Source organism: Hirundo rustica, chromosome 7 (genome assembly GCF_015227805.2).
Source record: "Hirundo rustica isolate bHirRus1 chromosome 7, bHirRus1.pri.v3, whole genome shotgun sequence".
Lineage (NCBI taxonomy): Eukaryota > Metazoa > Chordata > Aves > Passeriformes > Hirundinidae > Hirundo > Hirundo rustica.
Window position 1 is genome coordinate 26,595,126 of NC_053456.1, and position 27,785 is coordinate 26,622,910.

Below are 27,785 nucleotides of genomic sequence, written 5' to 3' on the forward strand. Positions count from 1 at the left end.
CACCTCCAGTGTTCTTTAGTAGAGACTGTTTCTGAATACTTAAAAGCTGTAAATAAAGTTGGAACAGCTTTCTTATTCCTACCCAGAAGAAAATCTATTTTCAGACCATGATTAACCTGCAAGCCAGTTGTTTTAAGATGTTGACTCTAGTCTACTTTGTTATTCCGTGACAAATCTGTTAGGATTTTTTCCCCTCAAATGAAGTTTTGATGCAGTTTGACATAAAATGCAGATACTTTTTTTTCACATATATAGAATTACTAAACCATAACCACATCATTGCTAATACAAGATCATTATCTCAGGAATGGACATCCTTCTGTAGAGTTGACAGCTGTAGCATCTGAAGGCAAAAAGCACTATCTGTGCAGTCTCCTTGACTTCCAAGGTCCATTCAAGAGCCTTCAGGGCTGGGACTGTTGCAGGAAGGCTTTAATTTTTAAGGAGCTTTTCACTAATGGAGATGTGCTTGCTTTTTCAGGTGTCTTTGAAACATGCAGAAACTGAGTTCTTTGTTCCAAGAGAGAAAATTAATGTGCAGCTTCTTGCTGCAGAATAGAACATGGAAAGTACTGAAAGCTGCCTGTGATGTGATATGGCTGAGATCGGTGTACAAACGTGAGGAAGGTAAACTGTGATGATAGCAATGTCTCACCTCAGAAGACTGCTAAAAATATGGTGATACTTGAACTGTGAGAGGATCTGCATCAGATGGGCTTTCCTCTGAGTCACAGAGTGAAAGAAAAGAGACCATACAAGAGATTTTGCAGGGAAAGTCTGCTTTGATGACCAAAAAACTCTGAATGGTAAATGTGTGTCACAAATGCACAGTGTCATCCTGTGGCATTTGGGTGCTAGACTCTGATATGGCCAGCTGTAGTCTGAGGGGAGTAATGCAATCGGTTGTTAACAAATGTATGATTAAGAGGACTAATTGGACAGAAACAGCTAAACTATTTCAGTCCCACAAAGAGATGAGCGGACTTAAGATGTTGCTTAAGATAAGTGCATTTCAAAGAGGAGGTGGTGCAGAGGCTTCAAAAGGTCTCCCAAGGACCACTGAGAGAACTCCTTGCCTTCCTGCACCAGCAGCACTTTTACCAATGGGTTCGAGAGGCCAGGCTTTTGCCCTGGGAGTTAAGATCAGAGAAATAAATCTGTATTCTGGTGAACAATCTCAAAGCAGAGCTTGGAGCTTTTTCTATGGTCTTTAGCTGCAGTACCTATGGTAACTTGAATTGAAAGACATTTGTCCAGTTAGTGATAACTGCTGCGAGAACAGCCATTTCCAGCCTTTCCTTGCTCTCCATAAATATTCATCATCACTTAGATTTAAAGAATAAATTTTCTATGAGAAAATAAGTATTTAAATGCTGCCTTGCAGCATTTATCTTCTCTGGTTTTGGTGAAAATGTTTGTGGGGTTTCTATACTTGTGCTCAAAAGGATTGAATTAGTGAGATAGTTTGACCAGTATGTTAAATTTGGAACCTGGGTAACAAACATTTCTGGAAACAAAAAATATGATCAATGTTGGTTGTAAAGTTCTAGGGTACATGTACTGTAGACCATAATTTTTTCAGTAATTACTTTTAGAAGTAATTATTGAAAAGGTTTTAAGGTTTTAAGATATGATTTAATTGACAAATGATATGATAAGATTAATTTTCTCTCTTGAAACAAAGAGAAAAGTTCACCTTTCTAGAGAAATCTGATAATGAAGAAAATCTGTGCATGGTACGCAACTTTTAAAGTGTTCCAGTCACTTATTTGTATATCATCACATTTTACCTCATTAAATATTAATCTTGAAGTTCTTGATTTTAATTTATTATGGGGATGCTGATTTCCATATTTGTTATTTATTGATATACCTAATGTAGTTTGGGGGGAAGATCTGATATGCAACTCAACATTTTCAAATCTAATTTAACAAATAAAAAGTATTCCAAAATTATTTCTTTTATAAATTTGTGGTTCTTGAACACTTGATATACCTGTAGGGTTTTTTTTTTCGCTGTTACAGAACTTACAGGAATAATGCTTGTAACTGAAAATTAGTGAAATATTGGGGTTTGTGGCTTGTAATTTTATCAACACCTAAACCCTCTTCTGTTGTAATGCATTATTCCAACAGTAAACACAGGAAAAAAATTAGAACACTTTCTTGCAAAGTTGAAATGTGCTTGCATGTTGGAGTAGACACCTGATGTCTTTTGATGAATAAGGGGAGTTTTTTTATTATTATTAATGTACCTCATGCTGTACCTGTGAAAAACTCTCAAATTTAGTCAAGTTATAGGCCTTTGAGAAATTTCTGTTTGCATAGTCCAGTGATGTTTGTAAAAGTGAGTTGGAGAAAATCCATTAACTGCTTTCCTATGTCTTTTGTCTTTGTTTTGCCCAGGATTGCTTCTCCTGGAAGGGTGCTTTACCTAGCCTGCTGTTACTGTTCATATGCACATAAGACTTGAAAATTCGTAAGTTACAATTTAATGCACTTTTATAAGATGTTCCTTAGCAAATGGTAAGATAGTGATGCTTTTTGGTTTTGCATTTCAGAGCATCAAGGGTCTAACCCAATTTCCACTGTAGTCCAGAGTACTTTTCTACTTGGGATTACATCCCAGTATCTTAAGAAGGTGTACCCTGTTGTGGTTGATTGTTGTAGTTTAAAAATATTTGAATGGTTGTAGGATCTTGACTTCTATGACCAGGCATCTGATAAAGATCTGTCTCTCTCTCACTTTTTTTTTTAATTATCTCAAACAACATTCTCCAGTACTAATCCTGGCTGCAAAATAAGATTTGTGCTTAAAAATTTTATACTATGTCAGATATCTTCAGCTGTAATTATGGTTCAAAGTGGTTTAAATGGTGGCAGAGGTATTGCTTTGGGAAATATCTATCCTCCAAGCCTTATTTTTAGAAGAAAGAGCTATTGCTGTTTGCATTCACATGTTTTTAAGGTGCCATACATGTGACATTTCTTACTGAAGGGGACACTTTTAACAGTGTGCGGATTTTTTTTTTTTTTTCCCTGTTCATTTAAGAGAGTTGTTTGAAGCCTGACATTGTCTCTTCCTAAAATGATGTTTTTCACAGGTGTTCTGCTAAACAAATATTGCTGGGAGGTTTCTAGGGGTTTTTTTTGCTGTTTTGAAGCTACATTAATAAGGCTTGGTCTTTTTGGTAATACAGTTTTAACTTGGAACATAACATCCAGCAACAGAAATGTGTATATTGTGATCTGAATGAGTTCTTTCCCCCAAATACAGTTAGAGCATATGCTCTCATCCTGTACAGTCTAGAGGGTGGCTGATTTCATGCTGTGAGATTCGGGTAAAGAGGCTGTCAGTGCATTTGCCTGTCATGAGCCTGACTTCATTTATGCAACAGAAATGAGATGCTTTCTCATGCTTAGAGTGAGAAGAGCATCTCTCCTCTCCCTTTGAATTCCTTTGAAAGAATTTGAAGTCTTTAATGGATGCTTCATTGCGTTCAGAAAAGTGCTCTATGATTAACTGATCTGTAGCTCCTACAAGGCCCTCATATCAAAACAGAAGATGTATAGTTGTTCTTTGCTTCTGAAACCCACTACAAGAGACCACAGGAGAATAATTATTTGTGAGGAGGTAGCTGCTTGCAGGTAAAGGTTGTCTTCAGCAGAACCTAAGGAAAGTGATACTTGTTTACTTGACTCCAGTTCCCTGTGTGTGGGGTTGGGTCTCTAGAGCAAGACTGACTGAGAGGCAGAAAGTTCATGAGCAAAAGTGTTTCCCTTCTGTATGGAGTAAGAAAAAATAAGCCAAGTTGATCCTTCGTATACCCAGGTAACACAGAAGAACATATAGAAATCATATACAAGTTGTGAAAATGTTAACTGTCACTGTAGAACTTTCTTTGAGTCATAGCAAATGCATAAATGGTTTTGTAAGAAGCTTAGTTAAAACAGAGTTCCTGGCTGCCAGCTTTGCACATTGCCCAAGGAAGTAACAAAGTGCTTGTTACACTGCACCATTTCCCCTACCCCGCTGAGTTTTCCCTGCATCATTTGTGGGTGGAACATGAACTGTGTGTGTAACTGCAGGCATAATTTGGCCTTTGAGACCTTTACCACTGCAAGTGATACAAGAAAAGTGAAAGTCACATTTGATGTTCAGTTACCAAACCAAGTACCTGATGAAGTTTGAAAAACACAGTTAGAGAAAACATAATTTTTGCTAGCACATGGCTTTGCTATATGAACTGCCCTGGCTTGTCCTGTTAAAACTCAGAGCAAACCCTTTTGCCAGTATAAGGAGGCAACACAGAATGTGTCAGTACAGTGGCAGCATAATGCAAAATACCAGGAAAAGAAAGGAGAGAAAATGTTGTTTTCCTCAGTGAGTTATTCTCTTTCTTGCCAAGATTTGCCAAGCCCTGCACATTGAGCATTAGATGTGCAATCGACTCTGTGCCAGAATTTTACATACTTTTTGCAATGTGGCAGCTTTTACCAGTCCTGCTTTCATCCATTATGTGGATGAAAGCCCTGCTGGCTTCCGGCTTCTCACGCAATACCCTGACTTCCACACCAAATGTGCCAGGTACTTTACCTGGCACGTGACAGCCTGTAGCATTGGATCTGTTTATGGGCTTGCTGTGTGCAAGATGCTGTGATGTGTCCCTCAGGCAGTGTGTGCACTTGGGTTCTGATTAGGAGGGGGTCCAGCACTGAGCTGGGGGCTGGGGCACTCTGCCTCGTGCACTGGAAAGAAGGGAAAACCAAATCCATGGCTGAATGCCCTACAATGGTACTAATGGGAATACTGGAATATAAAAAGATGTGTATATAAAGGAGTTCTAATCCTCTTGGGTTTCCTGCTTTTTCATTAGCATCTGGCCCATGTGAACTTTCAGAAACTGTTTCCCCTCTGCATACAAGAGCCCCAGTTCCTAAAGCTGCCAGGATTCCTACTAAAAGTATTGCTCTAGTCTCCATAGCTTTAAGAAAAAGAGTAATTACAGATTCCTTTCATAGGACAAACATACAGCAGTGGCTTTGCTTTCTGCTCTTCCAAAGGGGCACCCTGTGCAGTCCCCTCAGGGACAGCTTTGGGAGTACTGTCTGGATGGATGTCACTGCTGCTGGGAGCTTTAACACTGGGCCTGCTCTCCTGGCATGCCAGATCTTTCTTTAGGCTAGAGATGGCAGGAGACCTCATGCTGGAGTTGGTATTTTGGGGTAAATAGCTCATCATCTTCAGCAGAAAGGGCATAGCAGAGAAAATAACAAAATGCTGCATAAAATGGATACACTTCTAAACAGGAAAAACAAATAACTAATAATCCAATGAAGGTATTTGAAAATTAATAAATATGTAAGGTAACTTGGGATTTCCACACAGCTAATCTCTACCCATGGCTGTCTCATCAATCTCTACTTTTGCAGGCATTAGCAGGCAGTGCTTTTTCTTTAACAATTAATGATCTGAAAAGATGAGCAATTATAGTAACTTAATAGAGATTCAAATAGTGTTTGTTAAACGAAAGTAACAGTTGTGGTATTACTTCAAAATTTAACTCATGGGTCTTCTGCTGGGTTTATAGTGTGCATGTAAAAATGTATTTTTTATAGTATCCTTTAAAGAATGATAGTAGACACCATGTTTTCCCTTTGCTCTTAGAAATAAGAGCTCTTCTGTCTTATATTCCACTGGGTAACGTGTGTGCTGTTGAATACTGAATTTTTAATGTCGATCACTAACTTAGGAAAACAATCTCTGCTTTACTGACCTTAATACTCATGAAGTATTAGGTACACAACCACACTTTTTGTTCTTATATGGATATTCTAAGTCAGGGCTTCATTTCCAGAAACAACTTATTTGCTATTATAAAAGTTTTAATGAGGCAGTATTAATTGATAGGTTTCCCCCCTTACTTTTTGTAGAAAATCTGTGTGGATTTCAGTCACCTAAATAGCTGCACAAACACACTTGAAATAGCCTTAAATTATTTCATTTGAATGGTGTAAATAGTTTTGCTTGTGATTTATCTTTCCTAAAAGCTATAAAATGCATGTAATTGACTTGCCCAGGAGTGCTGTGCCATTCAATAGGGCACATACGGAGCACTAGGAAAGGGAGCCCTTGCCCGTTTGGCTTAGTTCCTGGTCAGTTGGTGCATTCTCTGCACTGAAACTTCCTCTGAAGGCTCTGGTACAGTGCAGCATTAAAAACATGTGCAAGGCCTTTCACATCTAACAGGAATGCATACCATTCAACAAATATTTAAAAGCGTTTTATGTGCATGAAGTCTTATTTTTTAGATGTGTTTAGTGTCTTGAGTCTTCTAAAGTGTTGGTATCAACTAATGCTGCAGCAGAGATAATTAGATTTTGCTGTCATCTGAACAGCAATTGATAGTTATTTTGCACTCTCTGATGTGCTTGCAGTCAGGTGCCATTTGCTGAGGGATGAGATTTGGTTGTGAGTAGCTAGAAATTTGCTAGATTTATAACTGAAAATAAATCTGTGTGACTAATATTAGGCAGTCTTTTTTGATGTAGGCTGAGTGGCCTTTCTTGTTACAGTCCTTCATGCTTGTGTTCATCCTTTCTCCCGCCACCTCTCCTCCAGAGCCTTGATTTCCTGTTGGGGGTCTGGTGAAGGCACCTTAGTGTATGCCTGGACAGCTTCCATTGGCCACCTGGTGCTGCTTAGCTGGAGCTTGTGGCCCAGAAATGAGATTAATACTCGCTCATGGCCACTCTTCTTTGGCTTGTATGTGTAACAAAGAGCTCCTGAAGGAAAAGAAATGAGAACGAATCAGCGTCTTTGTGATTCACTCCCTCAACCAGTTTCTTAGAAAAAATAATTTTCAAATATCTGTAGTATATTCATAGTAACCTTTTGTATTGTTTTGAAAAGACTCTACTCAGCAAAGTCAAAAGGTGCAATAGCTCTGAGTGGCATCTTTAAATCTTTGTGGATGTTAGAAGTCTGACAAATACAATATAATTTTCCACTCTTGTGCAATCCTGAACTGGCAATTGCCAATTAGAATCACTCACCAGGCTGGAGTCAAATTGGGAGCACTTGCTAATGTTTGTTTTGTAATGTTTCTAATCTTAGAAATTGAGGAAGAAATTGTGTATCTTGCCTGTATGACATAGATGTAGCCATTCCTCTTTCCTTTCATGATGGGCTTCTCCACACAGGATTTTCCTCTTCTCCCTCAACTATCTTTGATAAATAAATAGTAATAGGCATTTTATTCAAATATGATTGTCAAGAAATGTCTGTTAAAGGAACTGGAGTTTTTTTAATACCAGTCAATGAATGCCACTCATAAAGTTGAATCAGGAATTGCATGTGTGTGGAATCCAGCCCTAAAGTAATGACGACAAAACCTCTAAATTTTCTTTCTAGATATGTATATATATCTGACACTTGCAATTACTGTGAGAAGGTGAACACCTATTTAATGAGGTTCTTCTGCTGGATTTCTTAAGTAAACTCATTGACTATGCTGATGATTATAGTAACCTGTGTCATACTACAGTATTTTTACTATGTTTTCTGGACTTTCCTTTTCTTCTAATATGACAAAATATTTAAGAAAGCAGCTGTGGATTTCCTTTTTGTTGATCTTGTGTGCTTTTTCTGGGAGTAGATGTCATTAGACTAGTGAAAATTATTCCTCTCAAATGAGAAGTGTGCTTGAGCATACAGGCAGATGAGAACAGTAGTCAGGGAAGGAAAAGCAAAAGCAAAGACTTAAGAACTCTGACCTATGTTACAGCTGCAGGCTGAGCAACTGGCCCCTGATGGTTCCCTGTAGTTCCAAAACTCTGTGAAAGCACAGGCAGGAGGAGTGGGGAAATGAGGAGGCCAGGACATGAACTAAAGGGAAAAGTAGGACTGTAGTATACATGGAAAAACTCTCAGTCTGTTTCCGGTTGGCAAACTCCTGATTGCTTTTTCTTTTTGTAATGGTGCTGTGGTTCAATTGTTACATTAAAGGCAGGTATACTGGGAAAAGTCATTGCCTTTTTAAGTAAGTAACAAGAGGAATAGTTGCCAAATTTTGCATTTTAAAGGGGAAACATTTAAGCATTAAATAGTAATTGTTGAGGAAGAGCTTCAAACTAAGCTTTCCCTAGGTATTCCTGTTTTCTTATTCACAAAATAAGTAAAAAGGCCCGTGCATCTTAAGTAATATATCACAAAATTGTCAAGCCATCCATATAAAGCTAATTTAAATCTAAAGGGACTTGTTAAAAAAAAAAAAAAAAAGCCAAAACAAAAAACCTTTGCAAACTCCAAATATAATGCTACCAGATGTTGAACTCAAGTGATGGGCTTATTTACCTGGAGAAGGAGTTGAGATGCAGATACAGAATCACAGAATTGTTTGGGTTAGAAAACTTAGATTGGATCTTTGAGATCATAGAGTGTGACCATTAACCCAGCACTGAGAAGTTCACCACTAAACCATGTCCCTAAGTGCCACATGTACCCTTTTAAATACCTCCGGGGATGGTGACTCCACCACTTCCCTGGGCAGCTTCCTTCAATGGTTAACAACTCTTTCTGTGAAGAAACTTTTTGTAATATCCAACCTAAGCTTCCCCTGTTGCAACTAAGGACCATTTCCTTTTGTCCTATTGATTGTGACTGGCAGACGTATCTCCAGTGTTCTGGACTGGTGATATTAAACTTTCTGTTGTGAAAGGAGGAGATGATCAGATCGGCTGTTAAAACTTGTATGGGTGTGGGGAGGAGAGGGAGGTGAAGGTTGTTTTTGGGGTTTTTTTAGGCAGCAAAGGTACTTTCTTATCCCTCCTTTTTTTATACTGCATCAATGTTGGTTGCAATGAAAGACATGACTATTGCTTTGTTAATAAGTGTGTGGACAAATGGACAAGTGTGTAGCGTAGCTGCTGAGGGATCTGCTTATCTCAGGTGTTTTCTTTCTCAGTTTTGCCTAAGCTGAGAAACGTGTCTTCATAACATTTTTTTTTCTTTGTAGCCTTGGCAGCCCAGATTCCAAATCTGATTTCTTTTTTTCTGGCAGCGTGTGATGTTGGAAACTAACGTGGGAGGGCCACATGCAATCCTCAGTTTTGTGATGTGCCCTGTGGCTGTCTGTCTTTTTTAAAACCAGATACGGCCTTCAGAGACTACAGGTCCCAGCAAGCAGTGCTTCATTCTGATCTGATAAGCAAGTGCTTAGATCTGATGTGTGCTGCGTGTCAGGGCGTGCTGGCTGCAAGAGCCACACCTCAGCATTTGAGATAAGGGTGGCTGCAGACTGCTCTAGCCAGCACAAAGTAGGTGCAACTTTGGCCAGGAGCTGATTTTTTTTTTTTTCCCTTTTCCTCTGCCCTTCAGTTTTAGGAACTTATTTTATCTTATACAGCAAGGCAGCAGGATTCTGATATAGCATGATTGTGCATCATATTGAATATACTTTTGGTTTCTAGGTTCTCCCAGGTGCTTAATTTTCTTCCTCTGTGATGGCTGCCCTCAAAGGCTGTTCAGGAGTGGGCAAAACTTTTGGAAGTGGCTGATTGAAGTAAGGGTGTTGTTGCAAGAGATTCAAGCCTATTTTTACTTCCTAAGGAGACCTGTCTCATTCAGGCAAGCTTTGGATAAACAGTCTGAAATTTGGGGTGATTTATCTGATACAATTTTTTAAAGGTTTGTCCAATATGGGAAGAGACTACATCACTTTGACCTGGACAGCTGAGGAAGGAGCTTTGGGTGCAATTTAGACACCTGTTCTGAAATGCCTCCAGATTAAGAGTTCAAAAGCTGACTCTGCTTGGATGCAGTTCAGGATTGGAGCAATCCCTTTCTCCCAGTCTTAGGCTAGATGCTTCCCAAGATGTTTGGATGTAGCTTACTTCTCTGTAGCAATTCCTTTCTGAGTTCTGTTCTTGAGCTGGGTCTGCATCTGAACAAGTGAAAGCATGATGAGAAGTCCTTTTGGAGTTTCACTGTATCTCAGATATTTCTTGGGAAGTGTGAAAAACCCTGTGTGACTCTTCTGAGATTTGTAGGTGACTTCAGTTTCTGGTATCTCTTGTAAAATACAAGGCCAAGGTGTCAAGTGCTCTGCACTATTTGTCATCTTTATTTCTTGCTTTGTAGTCTTGTTCAAAGAAAGTTCAGCTGAATGAAGAGCTTTTCGTATTCTTTTAAAATCCGTATAAATATCACTTAGCACCACAAGAGCAGCAATATCAGATTGGTCAAGAGACATGTTTGTCCCAGAATTGCATCTCAGTCCATGGTCAATAATGGACTCATAGGAAAGAGCAAAAGTGACATTCTATGTGAGAAAAGAGCCTCGTGTTAGAGTACTTTCTTGCTTTGGAGCTTGAACTTTCCAGGTTACCATTTGCCTTTGGATCACAGTAACACAGATGTTCCTGCCAACATATTCTGTCATCCCGCATGCTGTATTTGCACTTTTGCATGTGAAACACAAAAACAATAGCATTACTTCTTGGATTTAGTTCTTTGTGTAGATGGCAGTATGGGTAGCTGAAAAGCTGCACGAAGACAAATCAGATGCCGTTAACTCCTTCCTGCTTGATGATTTGTGTATTTTCGAACTTGGAGATAATCCTCAAGGCTGCAGATTGGTCATGTGTTAGCTCTATTTATGATTTTTATTGAACCCTGAGATCTGACTTTTATCTCAACTTGATAAATAATGGAACCTTTGGCTAGTAGAGTGAGGATGGATATGTACATAAAGAAGAGCAGTTAATGCATAAGTAGCTGGTCAACAGAGATGGCAGTGAATAAATATACTTGTCAAATTCTTAGCACCATAAAACTAAAGTACATTTGGCCTGATCCAACATCTGAAGAATTTAATTTCCATTGATTTCAAAGGAGTGCCTTCTTAGCCTGTATGATATGAATTCTTATCTCTGTATCCTTTTTCTTCCCCCCCGCCCCCTTTTTTTCCTCCCCATTTTTCCTTTATAAGCACAGTTATTTGATCTGGGCTCCCTTCTGCCATACATTTTTGTAGAAACAGCTTCCTGGACAAGAGTGGCACCACAGTGTACTGGGAACAGCCTGGTGGGTGAAAGTAAGATGATAAAGATTGATCGAGTGCTTTTAAGGGAATAGCCAGCTGTTGAAACCTGTGTTTTTACAGAGGAACGCTGTAGTAAGGAAAGTCAAAAAGTCTCTGATACTGACTTGGAAAAGTCTCACCAGTTCTCTGCTGTTATTATAGGGGAGATATATAGATAGATAGATAGATATAGATATATATACACACCTATATATATACACCTATATATACACACACACGCGCACACACACACCCCCCCCATATATATATGGCATATATGTATATGCCGTCTTTTCCCTCCACAAAAAGGCATACTGCTTGATTGATTTTTAACCACAGAAAGTTTTAATTAATTTATACCTTTAAGTAAATGTATCAAGCTGCTGCACTGACAAATCTATAATGGGATTTGTATCCAAGCCCCATTTTATTCTGATTTTCTGGCAGACATGAGTCTGTTCCCTTAAGGCACTTCAACTGTGCTGTCTTTTCTACTCTTGGATATTCTCTTGCTCTGTCTGACTCCACCTCAAATATGTCTGTATCGTAGGACCTGGTTTTCCTACAGTTGTCCCCTGGTGCAATTACAGCATGATTAAAATATGCAGCGTGGCTGAGACCTTGATCGTGTTCTAACAAGAATATAGCCTTAGACATACCACCCAGTTACAGCATGGTAACGATGTCACGGAACAGCCCTGCTCATCTTGCAGCATGGGGTGGGGCTTTATGCACTTTTCCTTGGCATATTTCTAGTCACACCAGTTGCTATCGTTGCATTTCAAATGTCATTATCCCAAGTGCCTAGATCAGCCCCAGGAATGAACTTAAAAATGCCCCTATACAGCTTTTCCAGCACTTTGCGGCTGTCTGCAGTTCTAAAGAAGTAATAGTGCACTTTGAAGTTTCCTCTTATTTTCAAATCATTAAGTACTCACGAAGTTAAAAACTTGAGTTTTGAACTTTCCTAAAAAAAAGTGCACATAGGTATTCTATTTTGTAATTCTGGGACCCTGAGCTTGAGACCAGTTTTTAACTAGTGGTATTCAAAAATAATTTTTTTCCTTAAAAATAGGCAATCCACTAGCTGAACGCTCATAACTTTGTAATTTGTCCATTTTTGCCCCTTTCTGGGAAGTGTCCAATACTATCCACTGTCAGAGACAGGATCCTGGACCAGATGGATCACTGGTTTGTCTCAGTTGTACACCTTTTATGTGTCATGCTTAAGTTATGACCCCTGAGACTGTTTCACAAGCTATTCCAACTACAGAAGCATTAAATCCCCACCCCCCACCTCCCCAAAATCCTCTGACCTTTCTATGTTCTTCTATTACCACATCTTGTTCCGAGTCTGTGGCAGATGGGATGGGAGGAAAAAAAGCTATTTGCATTAAGTCCTTTTATTTTAACATCTTAGCTCTTTGCATATCCTTGTTTAGCTCTGAAAGAATGGGAGATGGCCCAAAGATGAATGGCAGATAAAAACAGGTCAGTGCCTCCTACTGGGAGACTTATCATGGAAAAAAGTCCCTGCACTCCAGATGCCCCTGTGGGGGAGGCATGTTTCCTCATAATGCTTTTAAATGGGTTGCATTGCAACTCTGCTTCCTTCCTACAGAGCTTTGCCACACACAGCCACAAACATCAGGTCGTGTATACTTGAGAGATTCTCTGTGCCCTGTAGTCACAGCTAGCAGTGACAGCAGTGACAGTCAAATCAAGGCTTCCTTGAGTTCTCCATGTTTGTTAGCCTTGTCATTCTTCAGGAATCTGTGAAGTTCAGAGTAACGCCTGCTATGTGGCATGCAAAAAATATACATAATTCTTATGATTGTAGGGCTTCTTTTTTTCAGGAAAACAGCTTCCCTAGAGAGTGGAATGGGATTTCTCACTCTGAGAGATGTTGATAGCAATGTTCTTAACATCAATTTTTAACAAACAGCGGGTTTGTTTAGAGTTTCAAGTGCCTTGGATTTTCCATAAGGTTCTGTCCATTCCTGTGCCTGTGCTCTGCCATAGCAGCCTTTGTGACCTGGAGATCTTTCAGCTGTGTACTCTAGGAAGCAAGAGAAAGAATCTTTCGTGGAAGCACTGATCAGAACAGAAGGCTATTCCATCCCTTCTGGGGCTGGTTTCCATGTTTTCTTTGAATTTCTGTTATTTGACTTGAAGACAGTCTTCATTTTTGACAAACCTGAACTGTTCTGCAGAAAGCAGAGACTCTCAATAAGTTGTGCTTAGTCCAAAATCCAGTTGCTTTCAAAGTGATCTCTTATAGAAGGATTTTATTTTTTAAAAATGTCTGAGTTCTATTCGCATGTTTGTTTCTTGTCTGGGATGTTTTTTAGCTGCTTTAGTGAGCTGAATCAGCTCTTCCACAAATGAAATGAATTCCATAACCAAACAAAGGGAGTAATAGGGTATGGCAGTGTATGGTTGGAGCAGGAAAGAGAGGGAGTAAGTTGTAAGATTTTCTATTCTTTATTTCTAGCTGCAGTGCTTAGATGGATGACCTTTTATTTTCCTCTTTTTTTTTTTTTTTTTGACAGTTTTTTTTCCATTTTATATACAATTTAGCAAAAGATTTGTGCTTAGTCTCAAGAGGCTTTGACAGGGCGTTCACTGACTGCAGTGTAATAGATGGGGTGTCTGAAGGGACTCAGAGCTTTTGGTCAGCAATTGGCTGAGAGGCAGCAAAGCAGCCAACACTGAGCATCATCTGCGGGACTACTAAGCAGGAGAAGTTTGGGTTCAGGTAGCGTCCTTTGCAGCCTCCAGTTTCCATCCTCTTGATAATGCCCAAACAGGTAGTCAGGCTGTATTCCGGCCAAATGTTTTTTGGCTTCCACAATTTTGTATATGCTTTTCTCTGTCCTCAGGCTCCCTTAGAAAGAAATAACACTGTCCTACCAGAAAGAAGTTTGGAAGGTCTATAGCAGAAGTGCAGCATCTATGGAAGATCAGGGCAAATCTAGTTTTTCAGGCTGAAGTGTTATGGATTTACATGCCAACAGTGGGACTGTGCTACTGTGTGAGATCATAGGTTTTGGGTTTGGCTGCAAGAATCTCTATCCCTCCTGATACATCCAGTGGCAACTGAATGATGCGGGTTTATGAAATCAGGAAGAAATTTGTATGGCTGGGCTTTAGCAGCCTGAACTAAAGGATAGCAGTTGAGATTTGATTCTTGTGCAGTGCATGGCAAGCTCCTTGTTTACCTCTTTATGTGCATGGGCACATGTTAAGTTATAACCTAATGGAGAAGTCATACTGTACTCCAGGAAGTGACGATTTGCTTCAGCAGTTCTGTATTTCTTTAAGGTATCGACCAGTACTGTGGAACTTAAAACTATGTATCCTGAAGAAGGCATGGAAACATAATTTGAATGCAAACAGTATTAAGTGCTCACATCCTGTATCCTAGCAAGAATTTCACCAAACAGGCAAAGTATTCATTGAACTAGGAGCAAAGCAATGTCAAGTTGAGAAGGAAATTACTATGGAAATGAGTTTTAAAAGCCTGAGGCAGATGTAGGGAGAGGCACATTGTACAGGAATTCTCCTCATGCTCTCTAGCTTATAGGCCTTTCCATTACTTCAACTGTAGCATGTAAGAAATCTTTGGCCTGGAAGACAGTTACTGAATTTCAGCATTTTTGTGCTATTGCTGTGGGCTGGCTTCCCTGTTATGAGGCATTAAAGCCAGCCTCACCTAGAGCTGGGGCATCTGCCTGTATGGGAACAGCCCTGCTTGGGCACACCAGAGGTTCTTTCAGCCCAGCACTTTGTCTCTCTGTGGTCAGTAATGGATGCTTAGGAGAAAAAGAGAAATATATTGACTACATTCCTCCTGTACTGTTCCAGTGCTTCGCAAGGTGCAGATCAGATGACTGGGCTGCTGGATTTAATAGTCTTTAATTTTATTTTTTTTTCTCCCCCATAGACTTGTGGGTGGTTTTTGTTTGGTTTGGTTTTTTATTGTGCGTTTCAAGGATCCATATCTTGTGGCAATGAATTCTAACTTGCAGCTAAGCTGCACAGTTTTAAGAAACCTCTCCCATCTGCCTACTGATGAAATATAAAGCCTCACCATTTCAGTGTTTTAGAGAAATGCCAAATAAACTGCCTATTTATTTCCTTCATGCTTTTTATGATTTGATCTTAAATTATACACAACGACTTAGACATTTTTTTTTTTACTTAAAGATTTTTGAACAATATGCAAGTGGATTTGTTGACTTAGTGCATTGCTGAAATATGACAATTCAAGAAAAAAGTTACATTTTTCAGAAAGAGCAGAGAGGTCCTCTAGTGTCTTCTCACAAATTCTGGAATATTCATGAGGCAGCAGTGGATTCCTGATACATTCTGGAATGGATTGATTGCAAATAAAGAGCTATATAGCTTAGGGCAGGAAAATGGAAAATGTTAATCATGTTGGCAATAATTGATGAGAAATGATTGCGTGGGAGAGAAAACCAGGTTGTTGATGTGTATGTGTTTACAGATTGTTTGGGAATTAATGGAGCTTTAAAGGGCTCATTTCATTCCTATGCCTCAGACATTGAAAGGAAATAAACTATGATCCCCTCACTTACTTTCATTTTGTCATTAAAAAAAAAAAAAAATCAAGGGACTGAAAATTAGGATTTTGTTAAACAGCATGAGAAAGTGAAAATATTTCAAGCAGGTTGTCTTTAATAGACTTGTTTTCATTCAAAACCTTTTGTTAAAACTATTTTGGTCACTCCCAGTAATGGCAGAAGTGTGAGCATCTGTTGCAGAATTGCTCACACTCAGCTATGTCATTGGGTAGAAATGACATTTATCTGTATAGGTTGACAAGTTTAACAAAAACTGGTTTAGACACTGAACTGGAGAAGATAGCTCCCAGTTGGAACCTCACCTAACACTATCTCCAGATAAAGTATTGTTTGAATAGTTTTGAAGTTTGTCACTTTGTTTTTTACCTTTGTTGGTATTACTTTCTGAGACAAAATTTATGTCAAATCTTGGGAATACGTGTTTATTCAGAATACAAACTGTTCTGTCTTAATAAGGGAGTGAAAGCCTATGAATTGAAAAGTCACAAATCTGTGTCATGTGTACTAAAATTATTAATTTACCATCCTTAATTATGCAGTACTATTATTTTGTATATAAATATTAAGAATAATCTGAGGTCTGATTACAGTCCTGTCTGCTGGTATCTGTTCATTGATTTGAATGGAAGTTGGTTTGGACTCCAAAACCTGTGAACCTGCTATCTGAGAAGCAGGACTTTCCCTCTATTTTCCTTTTACTCAAGCAGGAAGGAATGCATGCATGAATATTCATTTTCCTCTTCTAATTCCCTCTCTGTAATTAAATAGGTTTTTTTCAACACCCACTCTCCCTCACCAGTAAGTTCAGAAACATCTGCCTGATTCTTAAGCACAGAAATATTGACTTAAGGAAGGTCAGTGTAATTACCTTTTAATTTAACTTTAAGTGCCACTGACCTGTGCAGTAGAGCCTGCCTGCCTGTTATGTCAGGATCCCAGGTTCAAGGGAGTCTGAAGAGGTAGGTACCTCTTGGAGAAATAGCCTGGGCAAATCTGTTGGTTTGTCTGGCTGTCAGGTTTGTGAAATGGAAGTGCCATGGTGTTCCTTTGTGATCCTTCTGCAGCAATAATTAATGTGGGAGCACTTTACCATGTTGCTGCTGCTGAGTTAACAGACTCTAATCAATAACTCAGAAGGTGCTTATGAGGATGCCTGCAGGTAAGCAGCCCAGGCATAAGAGTTTGTGAACCATGAGACCAGTTACCTTTTTAGTCTATTCTGATTTTAGCCAGCTCTTTGGTTTCTGCCCTCATCCCAGACTCTGCCTCTGTGCGGTGTGTAGGCAATGATCCGAACAACTCTTAGTGCTGTGCAAAGTAGGAACTGATAATGAGGTAATGAGGCCTTATCTCAAGTATTCTGTATATTTGTTCCCTGAATAGGATGAGTCTGGGTCCTGTCACTCCTGTGGCTCATGAAGAACTAACCTGGAAAGACCTGTTAATCTTCATGGTCTGGAAAGGTCTGGTTTCCCTACATCCCAGTGAACAGGTGTATAAAGAGCGGAAAGGACATGGGTGGAAAATCAGATGCTCTCCTACAAGGTAAATAAATGAATTGTAGGAATAAGAGCTCTAAACAGTACTCATTTCCATAAACTGCAAATTCTGTAAAACTCTAATGCTGTCTGCCAGTTAGTCATCTAGTTTGTGTGGAATGTGGTTATTGGCAGTTCTCAAAACAAGCCACCCTGCATTTGCCCAAGTGTTTCACAATATAGGAGGCATGTTGAAGCCTGTCCATGTTCCCTTGCACTGTAGCTAATTACTGCATTTAATTATTCTTTGCCTACATCTCTGTATGTATCTCTCCTCACCATTGGATCATTTTTTCTAGTGAGTGCCTTTGTAAACAACAGGCTGATACCATGCAATAGAAAACTTGCACTGACATCAGTGGTGTTCATTGCTTTTGAGCCTGCCCAGCCCTGAGAGCCCTCTTAAAACATGAGGATTTGACTTCAAGGTGCTGGCTGCTCTCTGTCAGGCCTTTCCCATCAAATATGCTTGTGTATGAGAATACTGGGAAGCTTTAAATCTGCATAAAAAAAGATAAAACTTCTCAAGAGGGAACAAAGCCATTTCCTCTGCAAGCTCCTGTCTTGAACAGGTCTTCATCCAGCTGCAGCTACTGAGACATTGCAGGAGGAGCCTGCAGTGAACCAGATTGTAAAGAGGCTGTGGGAGAGAGGGCTGGATGGGGTAAGGCAAGAGCCACGTACTCGATAGGCAGTGGGTCTGTGCTAGGCAGCAAGGCCAGCCCTTTTGAGTTATTGTTTTGTTGAAAATCTGATTCTACGTCCTCTTCAAATGTCAAGTAAGAAAGTTCCCATTTCAGTTCGCAGGTTGTCTCAAGGAATCTTGCACCAGTTTTGAGAATAGAGGGCTAAATTTAAATGACTGATTTTAAAATAAAAAGTAGGAAAAAAGGAAGAGCTTTTACACAAATTTTATGTGTCTATGGACATAATATTCCAAGTAGTCTGGCCTTGTGGTTTGTTTTTGTGTGTGTGTGTCTTTTTGGTTTGTTTTTTTTTTTTTGGACCTGATGTTATTCAAACCTGGGACTTTTATTCTGCAGTTTGTATAATTTTTTTACATGCTTTTGTGCTCAGAAGGGCTTTTTGTTCTTTTTTACCAACCCACAATCAGTTAATGTCACCTCTAACCTACCTTCCTGTAGTAAACAGATTTGGCCATAAGGACAAGATGGGTTCTAACAGATGGAGCCTGTTGGTGCTCCACAAAGATGTGTTGGGATTGTCACTAGACACTGGAGGACAAGAGCAGCTGCCTTCCTTGGAGACTCCAAGCCTGCAGCCTTTGAGGTATTCCTCTTGCTGCCAAATGAGAAGCCTAAAGTAGATCTCCTTTCTTGCTCAAAAACCAGAACTGTATTCCGATTTCTTCCTCTCTGTAACTTTAGGTTTCTGTGTATAAAAGAGTAGGCTTCACATCCTGACTAGAAGGTGAGATTTTAGTAAAATTAGTCTTTTTTCATGACAAGAAAGCCTGCAGCTTCTTCCCTGAAAAAGCCTGTTGTTATGGCTGGGGACAGCAGGATGGGTTAATCGTGGCCCCATTTCCTGAGGTCTCCTGCAGTCATGATTTGTGAATGCCTGAGAATACCCCTGCTGAATTGTAATTGTTTGTGGCAGTCGGCACATGATTTCAAGTGTTTGGTCACAGCAGTGTTCGTTTTCTGCTCTTTTAATCTTTGATGGATGTTGCGCCTGGCTTCACTGATGTGGTTCACGACACAGTAGGCAGTGATTTCCTATAAGATGTTTTGTCTCAACTGCAGAGGTGTGGAGTCCCTATATGATGGCAAATATTTATTAATGACATCCCAAGGTTTCTAAGGAGAAAGCTCCTCCATAGACCATTAGAACCTAATCTATTCTAAAATGTCAGATGCATTTAAGCAAGACCTAACTCGATTGCACTGAGACTTTCCTCGTTAGTTCAAACTCTGATTGGAAGACTGATTAAAGGCATTCTTTTTGTAAAGGTTCACTCTTTATCTCTGCAGATATCATTACTATATAAGACAGGATAAAGCTAGCTAAAGGCTCGCACAAATGCTGGAGCTGAAAAATATTTGTGGAAGTGTGCAGTTATTCAGGCCCATAAAAATATATGCCCATGTTTTTTAAAATGCACCTAATTAGTGACATGAAAAATGTTAATTTATAAATGTGGATAGCGTTGAATTTTGTTGCACCTTTCAGCCTACTCATCTGGTGTTACAAGTATAAAACCTCAAGTTTTCATATCTTATGTAAAGTGGTAGGATTAAGATTTTAACAGCAGTTTGGGAGTTGCTGGGATACGAAGTATTTTGTTCAGAATACTTTATATCTGAGATCATTATGACCAGCCAAACTGCTTCCTGTGATTTAAACATTGCTCTTACTGTTCAGCCTAAACTACACGATGGAAATACTGCTGAAATATCCTAGGTTCTTCCTAATGTTTTACCTACAAATAGTATTAGGCTTTGGCAGCGCCTTTGAATTTCTCACAGTGTTCATGTTTGTATATAAGCTCTTGGAAGAAAGGACTGTTGATTCATTATGTGTTTGTGTGGTGCTTACCACAACATGGGCAATGTATATTTCTGTAGCCTAGATAATAAGCTGGTATTATCAAGAAATAAAAACATCCAGAAGGCAAATGACAAAGCTTCCAAATGATTTTCTGAGATGAGGTTCTTAAAAAAATGAGGCTTTCAACTCTCATTCTTCCGAATTTTGCTGCCTTGTGCGTGAATCATTTTACAAACACCTTGTAGGATAATGAGAAATAAACCAAAAAATAAAGAGCTTTAAGAAATTGTACAGAAGTCAGTGTTCTCGTACAAGGGATTTGATTGTTGTTTCCATTCTGGTCAGATTGATAGTAACTCAGCTGTGCTGCTGCTGGTTGATGACTTGAGCATGCATGTTAGTTATGTGAAAGAGAACAAAATAGTAAGTGATCATATTGCTCCAGTCACCACTGAACAGATAGTTTGTTTAATTATTGACAATCTTTAGTGGGGAGGCAATGCTCTGAAATATTAGTAACCTGCTGCTGAAGATAGCTTGTGAACCTTGGGGAAATGTTGATCCTTTACATACCAAAGTCAATCTTAGTATTGTTCAACAATAATAATAATAGAAAAATCTAGCTGTTCCATTGCAAATACTGTATAGGGTGTACCTTGTTTTACAGCTGATGGTCTAGAAGTCTTGATTTTGCTTTTTCATGAGTGCCCCTTGCAGAGGTAACTGAAGTTGGTCTTTGGGCTCATGGATTTGATGAATTCTGGAAAACTTTTTGGGCTGATACTTTTTGATGTAGGGTTACAAGGACTGACAAAGATGGTAGCAGGGCTTCTTCTAGTGAGGTATTGCAGTATCTTTCTACCACAGAGTTGCCTGCTGACTAACTTCTAATTGGCTTTGCCAGACTTATCACACATTTGCTGCTTGTTCCCAGATTGCTTGCACAAATGATGCCGTTTGCCAAAGACTCTCTTTTCTCTGTATTTCAGTGATGGCAGCAATTTAGATAAACCCAGCCCAGTATTTTTTATGCCCTGCTCAGTGTGACTTTCAACAAATCAAGTGACTTCAGCAAATGTATAAAAGCGGAAGAAAATTGCTCAGTTCTCCACCCATACAGTCCTATGTACATATACCACATAGGCATATGGAGGCAGGCACACAGTTTGCACATGCTGTGTGCCATTTTCCTCTTCCAGAATTTCGAGATTGTGGTTACTCTTCTTGAATGAAACAGAATAAAAAATAGCATGGATAGCTGACCAAGGAAGGAAAGCCTTAAGGGCTGTGACCATAGACTTAAGGGGAAATAGTTTTGTTGTAATTTCTTTTCCCAATTAGAAGTTGAAGTCCTCCTTCCAGAGCTGTTTTTCAGGAAACATCTACTCTGGGCAGCCAGGTTTTTTTCAGAACATCTACATCTGTTGGTGACTAGCTGGGCTTGAGAATGTTTCTGAACATCAGGTCCCAGCCTGGTGGGAGATGTGTCAGCTGGATCCTGCAGAGCTTTTGCTAGTAGTAGTCTCTGCAAAGCAATATCTTTGCTTTTTCCTCCATGCCCTTCCAGACCCTCAAGGTGCACTTCCAAAATGTCAACCTATGCCTCATTTAAATCTTAAGATCAACCTACTGCAATATTATCTCAAAAAATAACTGCAGAGAGGCTCTAACGAACAAGAAAATGTTGACCTTTTCAAATCTCTGTGAAACATCCTTAGCTCTACTCTGCTGCTCTACCTTAATGCAGGAATAAGAAATCATAGGTCTGCTTAAATCTGCCTCTCTACCTGATCTCCAAGGTTGGTTGATTTCTAAGGGATAACGGATAATGCCTTCACAGTTTGGAAATACCTGAGTGAAATGCTATAATGTCAAGATAAAACCTCCCTAGTCTCCTCCCCAAAGAATAAAGGATTTAGTCAGGACATTAAAGCATTGCCAAAATCCTCAGCTGCCCCAGCTTACTAGAGTCAGACTGCTAGGCAGCAGCAAAGTAAGTTATGCTGGGAATGGTTATACCACTTAATTCCAGGATTAAGGAGTTACAAAGGTAGAATTAAGTCATATTTGTGCATGATCCTTCCTGTGACATGAAAAACTGGACACAGCTCACCATCAGGCCTGCTGTGGTACTTGTAGGCTATAGAATCTCTTATCAACCCATGTCAGTGCCCTCATGCTGCTGGATACCCAGTTCATGAAGTAGAGTGCAGATGAAGAAAAAATATTTTGTCTTTGTTATCTCCTGTAGAAGACTGTTGGTACAGACTGATGTAAAATATTTGACTTCTAATGTGGAGACAGAGTCATAGGAAAACAAAATTAACAACTACTAGGAAATGACTGGAAGGAAAACTAACCTGTGGTTGGGTTTTAAACTGTTTGGTCAGCTCTGACTTGTCTCTCAATGTAAAACAAGTAGTATTTAAGCATTTGTAGGAGTATGAAAATACATGATGGTGGATGTGGATCCTTGTTACTTGATGTGCATCTTAATTTATTAATATCCTGTGTCATCAGGAACATCACACAGAAATTACTTGCTTAGTTTCAGAATTTACTGTCATAGACATCTGTGAATGTATCAGTGGGTGTATACATATAGCACAGATCAAGATGTAGGATGTTGGAAAAAAAAAAAATCTTGCCTTAAGTTTGGGATGAACTCATTATATCCCTACTGGTTCAGCCAAGAATGAGTTAGGCAAAATCTTCCCAGACAAGTGTCAGTAGCAGCTCTACAATATCTCATTCCATCAGAGATTAATGGATAATTCTCCTGCCCTTAAAAAGCCTCATTGTGCTTTTTACCTTTTATTTTTTCAAGCAGAGTTGCTGCATTGCAGAAAAAAAAATCATGTCATTGGCAAGGGTGAGGCTTATTAGTGTAATAGCAATGAGTTATGCAGAATACAAAATGCTATTATGTAATCACTTTGGTTATTATACCATGACTTGAGCAATGTGGGAGCCAGTGCAGTGATGAATATCATGTGGGATGGCTGACACTTTCCAATCCAAGGGAAAAAGATACCCAAACCCCTTGCTAGTTAGCATGAAAACTTCTTCCACTTGAATAAAAGTAGAGCAGCTTTTTTCCTTCTCAGGGTTTGTAGACATGAAGTCCACATGGACTGGCTCTGTTGATGGCAGAATTCCAGTACACTTTATAAGGAACCAAAATCTGGCTCTATGTGGAGTTCAAAAAAAGCAGTTCTCAATATGTCAAGCTGTTTGTGAAGGCACAGAGACCAGACACCATGGTTGGCACCATTTAAAGCTCCAGCACAGGTACAGGTTTAATCATGACAAATTGACTGTAGCTGGTATCTTTCACAGGAAAGAGGGGAAGATGATACTAAAGAATATGTTTGAATATCACGTTAATTTTATAAAGAGCTTGCTAACAGGCACCATCAGTGAACAGCAGTAGTCATTTTGAGGTTTTGTGGAGTCACTGGGTAGTTAGCATCTAGAGGAACAGGAGCCAGAAGCTTTGTGCTATCTGTGGCTTCTGATCTGCTCTCCTCTGTAAGCCAAGGTGGTTCTTATCAAGTCTCGGAGGGTGTGTAGCTCCAGCTGTAGTTTCCTTCTGTGCCAGTAGCCCTGCAGGCCCATTTGCCTACCTCCCTTTTTCCATGAAGGCTCAGAGTACAGAATAAGTGCTCTCATTTTCCTCCTGTCCTTTTCTGGAAGGGACAGACCCAAGCAGTCCTTCATGATGTGCTTTGCATTTGAAGTCCTGCTAAAATGGGAGTAACTTTCATGAGATTTCCAGTTAAAATAATCCTGAAACAGAGAAGGGATAAAGTAATGTAGACATTGGAGTGGAAAAAGCAGAACAAAATCTTTAATCAGTTTGGAGTTTGTCAATTTGTGGCTTATTAACTATATGGGAAATTCTTTCTTTACATGCTTTTTCCGTTGTGTCTTTACCTGCTGTCTATCAAATGGAACTTTTGTCTATGCCTAAGAATTGCTGTGCAGCACAACTAGGACCTGAGATGAGGTCTGAGCTGGTCTGCAGCAGACCAGCTACAGCAGGAAGTACTGAAAAGTGAGAGTTCAGGCTGTGAATTAGTCATCAAGAGCTTGCCCACTTTTAATCTGGCATCAGGATACGTTAACTCAATGGAGACTTTCATTGCCTTCTTCTCAGCTGCAGGAGGGTTTTATTGCTTAGGTCCAGACAAGTCTTGCCGTGGGCAAAGATGTGATAAACGTTTACCCAGGGCAGCAGATGCATTGGGAAATGACTGTGAGCAGTGACTGTAAGCATGCAGCATACTTAGCCTAAAACCTGACCTAGGTAAAGCCAGGCTGCTGCTGCCACCAGGATGGAGTCTCATTTGACAGTGGCAGTTGTGGCTCTTTTCCTTTTATCCTAGTGACAACAGAAGCAGCAAGACGATATCTGCAGAGCTTTCCCTTCCTGCTCTTTCCAATGCATCTCCTCTTTCTGCAGCCACAGCAGCCCTTCAACACTGTTTTGCCTGCAGTGCTAAGGAGCAGGTGGAACAATTCTGTGCCCAGTGTTCTGGATTTGCAGGCCTACAAAGAATGAGTAATTAGAAGTGTTTCAGGGATACTTTATAGTTTTTACCCATGGTCCAGTGTGTTTGATTGGCTATGGACTACACAAATTGGAAAAAAAAAAAAAAAGAAAGTGCTTTTAAAATACCACTGACTAGATCTGAGAAGTGCCCTAACTATGGGAAGAACTGCAGGAGCAGTACATAACATGCATGGAAGTATTCTACATACAAGCAGTAGGTGTAGTGTTTTCTAATAAGTGTGGCAAAGGTATCTGTTAATAAGCATGCATGCTAGAGCCATCTTCACACCTGTATTCAGTATGGTTTGTGTCACACTGGTTCCTCAACACTGTAGGTCAAAGTCTGGGGTACTGGTGTTGGTTTGTTGCATCTCATCCGTGACCACTATTACTGTGAAACATGTTCTTTTTTCATGATTGACAACTTAATGAATTTGACGTGTAATAGTATCGGGATTCAATGTTTTAGGAATGAAAAACAGTTGTAGCTTGCTATTTCTCTCAGCTTAAAATGTTTCCCCCTTTGCCTTTTCCCTTTGTATAGTTGCTTTCCCTTTAGAAAAGGGGGTGTACCATGAGCTGAAACATGACTCAGACCTCTGGTGGGATAGGTATTTACTAGAGAGCTACTGTGTTATTGTAGCTATCATTTTAATCAGTCCATTGTTCTTTATGCTGTATCCTTTATGAATATATAAATCTGGCCCATCCTAACTCAAGGAATTTTTATCTTCTTTACATGCCTTTAGCCATCAGCAGCAGACAGATTAATTACATGATGAAGAGGGAGTTGCTGTAAAATGGTCTTAATATGGGGACTATAAGAAACCAGGGGGTTCCCTCAGAAACTCTAGCATGCTTTGTTGTAGGAAAGGCAGCAACAGACAACGTCTCCAACAGATTGTGCTGTCTTAGCTGTGAGAATCCATCCCAGCCTGAGATGCATCCCAATGCACTCAGAGGTTGGAGGGATAGCTGCCCAAGGGAAGGTATAGATAAAATAGAGGCTTTGAGACTGTTGTGTTGCCTTGAATGACGTGGCCCCGAGAAGGGCTCTGGTAGATCAGTTCTCCCAGCTCACAGAGAAAACTGTGATAACAAGCATACAACATTTCTCCAGGGAAACTCTGGTACCTTGAATGCAATGAAGGCAGGGGATTCCAGATTATACTTGTAATTGGAGTGCTCATGTATTTTGATTTAGAGTGTCATATTCTGGCTCCCGATGACCAAAAGTTACATTTTAGAAGAGCTGTTCTGATAGCAATGCTAAACAGGGTGAACAGTCATGATTATTGCGAGAGGTAGAGCAGATATTTGCAATCTGCCTCAAGGCAGGATGAAAAATACACAAAGCTGCTGCTTTCTTCCTAGTTCCTCTGGCTCTAGTAGAACTGAAGTGCTGAAGCTGGGAGGGAAGTTTGGGATAAATTGTGATCTGCATCCTACAGGCTTTTTCAGATTTTCTGTGTACATGGATCAAAATATGATTATTTCAGAAATAAATCTGAAGACAGAGTGAATCAGGTTAGGGCTGCTGCAGTGTGCTTTCATTGTGAACTCACAGTAAAAAGCTCTGTCTGTGGCTCTAATGTATTCAATTTTTATGGCAACACTGAAGTGCATCATATAAATAAGTCTCTTTTCAGCCACTGTGAAATTGATGGCATGCCCTATTCAAAGAAAGTATTATTTTAAGTCACTATAACAGATGTAGATTTAAAAAAATGCACAAATCCTAGAACTAGTAGTTTTACTCATTCATCTGACATCTAACAACACAGAGACAATTATTTCCCCTTTAAAATCCATTTTTTGTGTGTTTTGCTTTCCCAAACAATGCTTTTGTTAAGATGTTCCAATTTTAGCTACAGCATACATAAATCGCTCTCATTATATTATGCCATTGGTCGCCGTATTTTAATTTTCATTACAGAGAAGGTACTGTAAAATAATTTGTCATTCTGTTATCTCAACACAAGTTGACATTCTGAAATTGAAAATATTTAATCTCTGAGAGCTACTGTGGAGAATTTTCTAACAGCAACTCACCTCTGGTTCCTAAGGCACTTTCAGTTTCTTCTTTTTTCTAACACCTCCCCAGTGCCACATCTTAGCAGGGCGAGATTAGGCATTTAGCCTGAATGCTCAGACAGATTCTTTGTTCACAAATACACTAATATTTCCTAAGTCTGTCTTGCTAGCACACAACTCCACATAGCAGAAAAGCCAGACTAGCATCCTGGGTTTTTGAAAAGTGTGATGCTGTTGGTTACTTTTCCCCTCCTGTCTGTCCTGTGTACTTGCTCTCTCTGTTCTGGTTGTTTTAACACTTTAGGATCTCTGAGCCACCACCATTACCCTCCTCATTGTGGTCAGGGCTTGCTTCTCCATTGCTATGACGTTAAACAGAAATTGGGATCCTCATATCAGCTAGGGAGAATACAAGCAAGCACAGAAATACTGCAAAGACCAGAGTCAGGGAATGCCCTGCAGTAAATCCCCCAATGTGCCGAATAACATGTCCTTCCCAAGCTGCTTGATTGTATTTCCTTTTTGACACCCTCCGGATTTCATTATTAGCTGATAATTGAGAAAAATAGGGCTGGAAGAGACTGGTTTTGGGGATTGTTTCGTAGAAGACATCCTCTTTGAGTGTAGGTTTTTAATGACTGAATGGATTGTTAACTGTTTCTTGCAGAAATTAGCTTACTAATATTTAAAAATTCCTAGGTAATTGCAAAGGTAAGAGTCCCAGTATCCCTGTTATGTTCCTGACCCTTGTGATGGAATTCCAGTTCTTTATCCCCCACACCAGCACTGGGATGGCAGAACCTGTTCAGACATTGAGCATCTTCAGTGCTCAAGTGTGCGATTCTTTGCCCTTTTCGTACTTCATTCAAAGGATCGTGTTTGTCTTTCTTTAATTTTCTCGCTAAGCTACTCAACTTGCTTTGAGAGTTTTTGATAGGAACAAGAGGGGTGGCTGCTGTTGCTCAGTGCAATCATGCTCTGCCTTCAGAAGTGGGATGTGAACACAGTGAGCAGCACTTCTGCCTGGCCTTGAAACCAGAGAAGTCTGTCAACTGCGCTTCGGCATATTCTTGTGGAAGTGCCCCCTGCTGCCACGTACAAAGACTTACAGCAGATTACAACACGGCAACTTCTAACTGTATTCCGTGCAGTGTCTTTCATTCTACATGTGCTCAAAGTGCTTTACAATATACAAACAGCAATAGAAAATGTACAAAACAAATATGTCTTCAAACAGAGGAGCTGCTTTCTTCAGATGGCAAAAATGACACTTTTCCACAAGAGAAGAGCAATAGAAATGAGCCTGTACTGGCAGAGGCATTCTGAATTCTCCCCAGTTTAAGACAACTTAATTCCAAGAATGATTGTTCTTCGTGACTTTATAATGACTTGAACCAAACATAAATTAAGAAAATAGAGATTTAGGTGGGATTATCAATCTAAATTTACTCCCAAA

The 27,785-nt window shown here is 39.7% G+C and overlaps 1 long non-coding RNA gene across 1 annotated transcript; it reads left to right on the forward strand.

The window, feature by feature from the left end:
* Nucleotides 1-496: 496 nt before the first annotated feature.
* LOC120755334 (uncharacterized) lies at nucleotides 497-27,785 on the forward strand. The gene is made up of 4 exons (XR_005701739.2): nucleotides 497-627; nucleotides 2,407-2,479; nucleotides 17,075-17,236; nucleotides 27,318-27,785. It is a non-coding gene; the product is annotated as an uncharacterized LOC120755334 (long non-coding RNA).